The 10177-nt window shown below is 41.0% G+C and overlaps 1 long non-coding RNA gene across 1 annotated transcript; it reads left to right on the top strand.

The window, feature by feature from the left end:
* Positions 1-6190: 6190 nt before the first annotated feature.
* On the top strand, positions 6191-7342 carry LOC119006471. Its single transcript, XR_005070810.1, has 2 exons — positions 6191-6493; positions 6712-7342. It is a non-coding gene; the product is annotated as an uncharacterized LOC119006471 (long non-coding RNA).
* Positions 7343-10177: the final 2835 nt, after the last annotated feature.

Here is a 10177-nt window from a genome sequence, read left to right on the forward strand (position 1 = left end):
AAAGGAGAACACTTTTATTTGAACTTCTGTTATTTAAGATTATTTTGCGCTTTGAAAGAGCACTATTTTTTTATACTATATTTTATTTTATATTTCATAACTACTTGCACTGCCGTTCTGTTGTCATTGCTGAGTAAATCAAATAACACTTGTAATCTGAACCTAGATGAATGTTAGCGTCTTTTGCCAACTTATCAAGGGGTGAGGGCTAGAAGGAGCAGCAGACAGACTAACCATCTCCTCAAAGATGACATCACGTCACACAAACACTCTGCTTCAGCATGGAGCATGTCACAGCCATATATATCAGCGAGCACATGATGTAAGCACCACCATTGTTTCTTTGTTCTCTCCTATCAATAAAGCAAGTGTGATCCAACATCTTGAACCTAAGTCCAACCCTCCGATCAGCCATCTTGTAGTCCCTTATGACCAACCTTTTGTTCAGAGTGTGTTTTCAATTTGTATCTTGTAGCTTTTTATGAGACTGATGTTGGTTTACTGAGGTGATCTATTGAAATTTAGATCTAATTATTTATCATAATTAATTATTATCCCTGATAATCATAGCCTGATTGCTTGTCCTCATGATTTAACCCCAAAATCCCCATTTTTGGTGCATGAAGCACTACAATTACCAATACCAAATCACCAAAAACTACCAATATTTTAGATACTGGATTTTTGATTTTATTTTCATGAGCTGTAAGCCGTAATCATCAAAATTAACACAAAAAAAAGGCTTGAAAAGTTTCTCAGTGTGTGTAATGAATCTATACTATATGAAAGTTTCACTGCGTTGCTGAGCTGCCCACCCACATATTTTAGCCTTACTAAATGTATTCTCGAAGATGAGCAGGGTCGTCAATAAGATGTATGTACTGTCTTATGCTTTTAAATGGGGAGGTGTCCCAGAAAATGTAGCCTTGGAGTGTAGTCAAACCAGACCTGCTTCCCCCGTTAAAAAAAAAAACTGTATTACATGCTGTGCATCTGGTGAGGTGGAGGTGTGAGGAGATGTCTACATCTGAACACAGAGGCAACATTACAGATATGACACTGGATCTAATGGATGACCATCTTCTCATTTAAGGCAGCAAACAACAGTCTGCAGTGTCACAGCCACAGGGAAAAAGAACTGAGTAGCTTCAGAGTTGTGATACAGCTAGCCTCTGACTGACTGACTGAATCCCATTAGCCAGTTGCTGCTACACACACACACACACACACACACACAAAAACATACACATAAGCACCCTGTGGGGGGGGACTGAGAGATTATATCCTCTACCAACCACCCACATCAGTACTGACCTCTGCAGAGTCCCCGAGGGAGCTTTCTGCCACGGTTGTCATTGATCTCCCAACACACACACCATGGGTTTGATTGCAGGTTAGGGGAGGGGATTCATAATCAATAGAGTACAGTTATCTGCAGCACACTGATATCAGAGGTAATTATGTGTTGGGAATCACCAGTGTTGGCTTTTACTTGTTTCTTTCAAGGTTTAGCAAGTTGCTTTGAAATCCAAGTCTGACATGTTTTTTTTCCACAGTTTAGAGTATTGTAGCCTGAAACACTGTGTTGGTGTTTTAGGTCTGATCAAGAGGCCGAGCATCCGAGCTCAGATGTGTACAGAACTGTGCAGTCCTCGTCCTCTGTGCTATGTGCTGCTATGAGTCATAGAGTTTTCATCAAAAGTAACAGCACAAGACATTGTAACTCTTATCAGTAACCATTTTGTAGCCACCGTTTTCTTTCTTTTGCAGTGGAAATCAACGCTAAAGCTGATAGCTTTTGCTATATTTTTAAACACATTTCTCCAATATTGAGATAAGTTGAAAGTGTTTGATTACATAACAGATTTTATTGATGATTTGGATTTTGTGGTGGCCTTTTTCATGGTTTTTCTGTGTTTGTGCGTTTGCAGAGGTGCCCTGGAGAAGCTGGGCATGGTTTCCTGATTGGCATGGAGCTGGGGACTCTCTCACACACCTCCAGCACATTTGGTTCTATCAGCTCTTCACCTTGCTCCCTGACAGATTATTTTGTCAACCACACGTGGTACATGCTCCTCCATTAGTATTCATATTTTTCTTGAGTCTCTCGTGTCTAGTGTTTTTTTTTTTTTTTTTGGAAAGAAAACTACTTTTGCCCAACCTTCCTCCTTCTCAGTGTGAGAAAACCTTATTTCTGGATTTGGTTTTGCATTGACATTTAGTAGGCATTTTTGTCCAAAGTGACGACAGTAATTCATATATTAATACACTGATGGCTGTGGCTGCCGTGCAAATTGCCAACCAGAACATCAGGAGTAGTTTTGGGTTCAGTATCTTGCCCAAGGACACTTTGATATGCAGACCAAGGGAATCAAACCAGCGACCTTCCAATAACAAGATGTTGGCTCTACCCCTGAGCCACAGCTGCCCTAAGCCACACTGCGACCCAGCCTCCAGTACCTCTGAGCTTCTGCGTGAAGTGAATGCTAGGCCCTGTGTGTGAATACAAGTGAACCTGAAACTGAAATCACAGAAAAGGAAGAATGGGAGAGGACAGAAATATAAATAAACAAATAAATAAAAATAGATCATTAAAAAAGGTAAATGTAAATACAGCATAGAAATAAATAAAAAAAAAAAAATACAGGATGATTAGAAGATGACATCACAACAAAGGAATTAAAAACAAATTTAAAAAATGAGTAGTAACGTGGATAAAGAAACAATACATAACAGATACCAAAAGTAGTAAAGGAGAGTCAGAAGTAAGGAAAAAGACATCCTGTGGGAGGAATTAAAAACAGTCATAGTCTAAGATCAGTGATCGGCATGTAAACAGACACATTCATAATACAAAACCAACACCTATTAATTAATTTACAGACTTTAACCTGTGTGGCTGTGCACATAACAGACACACACTGGCACATGTACACACACACACACACACACAAATGTCTTTAGTGCCTCCATTAAGACTAATGATGGTCCAAGCAGCTATCATGTGTAACCTCTGTAGCCGCTTGCCTGCAATTGTGATTTATGGCATGCTGCAGGAGTTAATAGACATTAAATATTCAATGTGTGTGACTTTTATATTACCCAGTCAGTATTCCGCATTCTTAGAAACTGGTATCTATCATACAGTCGTTGGTAAATAAAAACAATTCATAAAGATGGTGTGACTAGTGGTCATTCATGTATATCACTTCTGATTAATATACTTTATAGTGAAAAGCAATCTTTCAGAACCTCCCAGAGACACATGAACTCCTACAGGAGCATAGAGGAGAAATAAATCACAGGAGGGAAAAAGCCTGCACATCGTGGCAGCATCCACTAGATTTGTATTCTTTGTTCAGTGGAGTTAATGACCAACCTTTTCAAGATTTTGAGTCTCTTGACCTTGTCCTCATATCAATGAAATCAGGAGGTCTAGGGCTGGATTTGTGAACCCCTCCATGTCAGTACGTCTGTCTGCACGTCGTTTTTTAAGTTCTGTTTTTTGCAGAGAACCGCAAGTGACTTGGCAAATATAGGCGAGACTCCAAATCTCTAGATGACATACCACTGCAGCCTCGCTTGGCACACACGTGAGAAGCCAAACTCACGCTGAAATGAAAAGCAAGATGTTACGCTGCACACTTTCTGAACCTGGACTTTCTGAACCTGGACCTCATATTAAAATCCATCTTTGTTCTTGAACATAAAAATAAAACAACAACATGGAATTACATTTCTCCAAGTGTAAGCTGTTATTAATCTTTTAGGATATTGCTATTTATATATTTTTTTCATTTTGTTGTTGTCAGTTTTGTTGTTTTGTTCTTGTTTAGCTTTTCACCACATCATTAATGACACATGTCCTCAGAAATGCTCGCTGAATGCACTGGAATTTTCAGGAAATACTTGCATGGCTGCGGTCTCGGCTAAGGTCCTGCCTGTGTGCTTCTTTCTCTTGGTCCAGATCAATTCCAGAGTCCCAAAGATTGCAGCTACGGTGAGTGTGGAACTCTAAATTACAGTGAGGTGAAAGGTATTTAAATATGACAAGATCCCATGATAGACCAGAAACTGGAATCTATCTATTCACCCAGTGCCTGTTGAGGAAGGCTCAAGGAAGGAAAGGGATAATGGATGAATAGAGTATGGAACAGACATTTTATCAAAAACAAATTACTGCAGCCTGAGTTTGAGTCCAACCATCTGATCTCCACCAGATGTGTCTGCCTGCTGGTCTTTGTATCAGACAACAGGCCTGCATGGTGACAGGAAATTATATATATATATTTTTTTTTAAAAGATGTGATGGATGAGTGAAAACAGGGAGATGAAAAGCATCTTAAAAGTAGTGTTTCATAGTTCACTGAGCCTCTATCTGTGGGAGCAATGCAGGCTGGGTGAAGAGGAGAGCTCCATATGGACAGATATTGATCCAAAGTGATGTTTCATTCCCTGCCCAGAGGGAAAGCAAATATATTGATGTCATGGGAAACATTTCAAAAAAGCAGCTATAGTGTGCCTTTCTATATAAAAAACAATATTCGACACATTAACACTTGTGGACAGCTCAAAACACAAAATCTGAAGTATTATCTGACAGAGCATATGCTGCCACATTATTGTGTGTAGGTAACCCAAGTGCCCAGCACATGGTGTGACATTGTAGACATATGCATTAAACAAATGAAAATAAAATTGAAGCCCACGAAGGTATTTTCAGTAACTGGCTCAGACATGAAATCGAAACAGTTTCTCAGAAGCTAATTAGCCTCTTGTGTATTTAGTGTTTTCTCCTTCTCTCAGCTGTCAGGTCATCTGCGTTTGTTGCTTTAGTCGTTTAATTTCTTATCTGTTCTATTTCTATTCTCTCTTTGCTTTTATTTGTATGTTAGTTCTTGCTTTTCTCCTTTCTTTCTGGATTTTCTGCCTCAGTCTGCCTGTTTTGTGGCGTGGTGTTCGACTTGTCATTAAGGCTGTCTTTGTGTCTCTTCAAACTGCCAGCCTGACGTCCAGCTACGAGCTTCGCATTTGAATCAAAACACCGCTCCCTGGATCGCAAATGATTGTTTTGACATTTGTATCCATCTATGGCTCACTCTCTCTCTATTCTTTCTTTGTGTGGAAGGAGACAGAAAACTCTTGAAAAAGAAGCATACGTGGTATTTGGATGTCCTAAATAGTTGAACTATTGCTTTCAGTCAGCGTCAGGCCAGTTGTTGGGACCTCACCACACGCTCCTAACAACAGAGAGGCATGCATACAAAACTAAAAGCCTAACACGTGGCCTCCATGCTCTGAAAAACAGGCTGATGTTGTGTTGACTGAACAGGTACTAATCCAGAGGAAACACTCTGTGACCCAGCCTCTCATTATATGCTGCTTCTTTTTGCTCGTCACACGCTGATATTAGTCTCTCCACTGTGTGGGATCAGCAGTGTTTTGCTGCCATGTGAGGCACAGTAAGCCATGTTTCTATCTGGAACAAGGACTGGAGGAAGATGATTGAGCCTGAGTTCGTTTACAGGCTGCCAAGGGGTAGAAACTGATCATTGTGTCACTCCATGGTTGTTACCTCGCCGCGCTCCCAACATCAGCTTTTTCTCCCTCTCATTTTCTCTCTACATTCTAACACACACACACACACACACACACACACACACACACACACAGCCGCACGCTCTGGTGATCTGATTTTGAGTTAACTGTGTCTCTAAGGCATTGATCAACCAGACGTATGTTCTGCAGTAGAACACACACCTGAATTGGAACAATAGTGTTCAGCTCAACCACATGGTGATTTAAAGGTGTATAGTAATGAGTTATATTTACTCTGTACTTGAATGGGTAAATTGTCCTTTTTGGAGCAGTTTTAATGCAGCATATTATTATGACCGGGGCCTAGGGGAAACCCCAGCGCCACATGAAAATGAGACTCTCCTCTTCCCGTCCCCCAAGCACCACCAGCAGCGAAACATTTTGAAAGGTTTTATCTGAAAACACGTTTAGCACACAAACAGACGTTTGGCAGGCAGTCTGCCTGAGAGAGGAGAGCCCACAGGAAGAGCCGGCCTTTAAACTCCCAGTTTTGAGGCAGGAACCCACCCTGACCCGGGACAAACTTCAGTCACTCAATTAACCAAACACACCTGCAACCAATCACACATGCACACACACACATGCACACACACTCAGTCAGGTAACACAGGCTGGACCCACTGGCTGCGTCAGAGGAGGGAAACCTTGCTTTACATTTCAGTGTCCTTGTATACAGATTAGTGCAGCCACACTGTGAGTATCGTGTCTCTGGTGTGTTAAGCAAGGCTGCAGCTGATTTGGAGTCTCGTCTATTTTTACACGGTAGCAGTTCTCAGCAAAAGCAGACCCGAACATGACCTGTAGACAGCCACATCAGCATCCTACCAGGGTTTTACTGCAGTTTTTACGTCTGTATCGGAGTATGTCATAGACACGATGTTAACTCACAGGACAGGTGAATGGCAGTTTTTGGGGTTTTTTTTCCCTGTATACTCTCTTTTTCTCTCTCTCCCTCCCGCTGTCTCCCTCTTAAATCTGTGCACAAGTGCCACTAAACTAGTGATGTTTATTGGCGTAGCCTGATGAAAAGTGACAGGGAAGTAGAGACTAAATTATGCTTAAAAATATGAACCTGACCTATTAAATGATTTAACCACAGGTTGTTTTCTTCAGGTGTTGGAACCGACCACATGGTTGTGACATCAGAGCGACCTGGTTGTAGCCCAGCTACAAACAAGCAAACACTCTTTGCAAATGTTACTCAAAGGAAGCACCCAGACATTTGGATTTTACCTCCCTAGGCTGCAGTCTTTCCTCTCACTGGATGAACCAAAACTGCCCTCTGCACAACCAGAAAACACACCTGACCTTGACCCTTTTGATGATTTTTCCATCATTTTCACACATTTTATTGATTTAATTCTAATAATTACTATCAATAATTATTGATTTCTAATAACCACACCTGCCAGACCATCAATTCCCAACACAGGTCTAAATAAAAATGTGAAAACACCTGTATTTAATCATCACTGATGAAACATCACAGGCACAACATTATCTCCTAATTCACCTAAATAAGCCGTCCATATGCTTCTGTGGTCTTACTGCTGGACAGATCTGGGGCTCACACCTGATTGTGATGAGAACTGAGACATCTGTACTGGAATTCTTGAACTTTGAGGACACTGCAACATGTGGACACACATGCAAAGCACAGTATAAATAGGAGACAACGACCAAATCATGTGACAAGAAAATGTATCTGTAATAGTCTATAATAATGCTATATTTTGCGATCATACTTTTGCGATACGGACTGGGATTATTGCCCTAGTGTAAATATGGCAGCGTATCAAATCAGGAGAGGATGACTTGCTTCACAAATAGATACAGGTGTCTGTTCACTTCTTCGCCTGATGAATACCATCTGTGGCTGAAATAATTCCAGTCAGATCCACAACAAATGCGACTTGGTGAAAAGACAGAACGGCTATGATCACTGGCCTGGCAGTCATCTTGCCTGTAACTTCCCCACCACCCCCTCCACCTCCTGATATGAGACCGACGTTGTGTTAAAATAGTCACGTTCCAAATCATAACCGACGCGATTAAGTCACTCATGTAAAGTAAGTGTCAAAACAACTTACTTCCTTTATGTATATTTACTTAATAACAATCACTTTTAAGTCTTGGTCACAAATGCGACCTGAACAGATGTGCATGACCCATACAAATACTCCAACCACCCCCTCACTTGGGTTACAGTTGTGGGGAAGCCATAACTGCAGCTTTAAACCTAGAAGCACTGGGCCACTGATCAGGCTGCTCTACTTAAGAGTTGGGAGTGAGACAGGCTGGATATAACACATAATGTGTAACAAAAATATGAACGTATCTGTGGTTTTTACAAACACAAATTGCCAACATTTTATTTTGGCGGCTGGGCTAGTTCACTGATTTGTCTATTAGTGAAACCACAGCATTTTTTGAAAACTATAATACTGTGAATGAACTGTGAAAGTTGGACTGTGAGGGAGCACTTGTGTTTGAGACATCAGCCGCAGAAAAGCACAGAGCCCTGGGACTAGCCGGGGGTTCTTGGATCTCATTATGGGGAGCAAGAGTCGTCTTTGCTCACCTAGCACCGAGGCCCGGTGACTCATATCATTTCTGTGATTTCTAATCAGCATTATTACCATGAAAGCTTTTCTGGCACAGCTCACTCTCCGAGGCTGACCCCTCCTTTAAACCCCCAGTGAAGACACACATCTGTATGGACGACAACGTGGCCGATGCCGGAGCAATGGAAAGGTAATTAGTGAAAGGGTTAGCTCTTGTCATTAACGTGGGCCACTTGCAACAGGAATCTTTTGGCCTCTATAAAAAGTGACGGCTGAAAATGAGTTGATATGAATTCTAATTAATCTCTGATTGAATCAATTGCAAACCAATTAATGGAGGTTAGGAAAAGCAGTTGTGGCTATTTCAGGTCTGATAATAAAGTGTAGTCTCAGTGCCACCTGTTTCTCATACGTTCCTGAACATGCCCGGCCGATTTTCCATGACTGTGACATGCTTTTTTTTTTTTTTGGTGGCTAAACTTCCTCTTTCTCTACAGCCATCACGTCTCGACTGAAGAGGCAGCTGATGGCTGTGCTATTATGACTGTAGAGCTAAGCACTATTGTTGATTTATTTTTAATGAGTTTTCCAATTATGCAAACAATAATACCCATTAGAAGTTATCCAAGAGAGAGCTGGCGGAGGAGCAAGCCAGTGCTGTACAACTTGTGCTTTCAGCTGCAACATAGTGAGACTCTTGGGCCATAATCTGAGACGAGGAGTCTTTACTCAAAAAATGGGATTCCGGTGAGGATGTAAGCACATTCCGTTCTACTATTAACATATCATTTTCTTTGTTTTTACTGAAAGAAACGTTCTATTTTGCTCCCAGAAGTAAAGCAGCTTTTTTAATGTTAAAAAGAAAAGATGTGGGTAAGTGCATGTGTGTGTGTGTGTGTGTGTGTGTGTGTGTGTGTGTGTGTGTGTGTGTCAGTTGATTCCTGACAGGAACATTAATCACTGACTGTGGGCAGACACAGATCAATGTGGAAAGGTTTGCGTCCAGCCCCTGCTGGGAACATTTCTCAGTCAGAGTGCTGGAGTGACAGGCTGTAAATCAGGGTTTGTTTGTCGGATCAGTGGCAGGTTTAGCGGCTGCTGGTGGCGGCTAATGTCATAAACACTTGAAAAGAGGGGGGAAAACCCTCCAAATACACAATTCTTCTCAAAGCTGACTTTTACTGTTACTTGTGTGCGGTGAAGGTCTGGAAGCTGGGGTATGGGACAGACTGTACACGTTCAAAGTCTGTTTTAATGCTTTACACTGCCATTTGGTATAAGGTGGTGAATATTAACACCATGCTTTCATAGCTAAATGCTTCACCCCTTGATGGAACTGGGCAGGACTTTGTTACCTGGCATGTGTGCAGCCACATTGTTCCATCCTCCACATACCTTTATATCGCTTGGGGAGCATTTGAGAAGTGAAGCTTCATGCCTGCCTGATATTGTTGACCTGTCCCTGGGTCAGGCCAGTCTGGAACTGATTGCTGGTGTATTTGCATATAAGACAAAAAAAAAAAACACTACTGCATAACTGTCTCACTCTACTAAAGTTAACGTTAACAATAGTCTTGCCAGCTAATGCCAGCTATTCAGGTGAAAATGCACAGAAACAAGCAGGCAAACTCCCAGACCCATAAGTACAATTATGATAATAGCTGTAAACAAACCGGAAAAAACAAAACAACACAAAAAAAACACAAAACATTTTGTCAACTCAAGTCTATTTTGTATGTGCTGTAACGGTAGCATTACCCTCCAGTCACAGCATGAAAAGCTAAGAGGAACACATTAGTGTGCTTGAAGCTAGATTAGTTAACATTACTGATGAGTGGCAGTTTGTTTGTTTTTTGTTTTGTTTTTTAAAAAAGATAGTAAGCAAACATTGTTAGACAGATAAATAAGCTTGCCATATTATTATCATTATTTATTTATTTATTTATTTATTTATTGCAGGATTCAGATGAATAATCTATGGGAAAAAAAAAAAATCCAGAGTTGGCTTCATGTCT

The sequence above is a fragment of the Acanthopagrus latus genome, chromosome 17 (genome assembly GCF_904848185.1).
Source record: "Acanthopagrus latus isolate v.2019 chromosome 17, fAcaLat1.1, whole genome shotgun sequence".
Taxonomy (NCBI): domain Eukaryota; kingdom Metazoa; phylum Chordata; class Actinopteri; order Spariformes; family Sparidae; genus Acanthopagrus; species Acanthopagrus latus.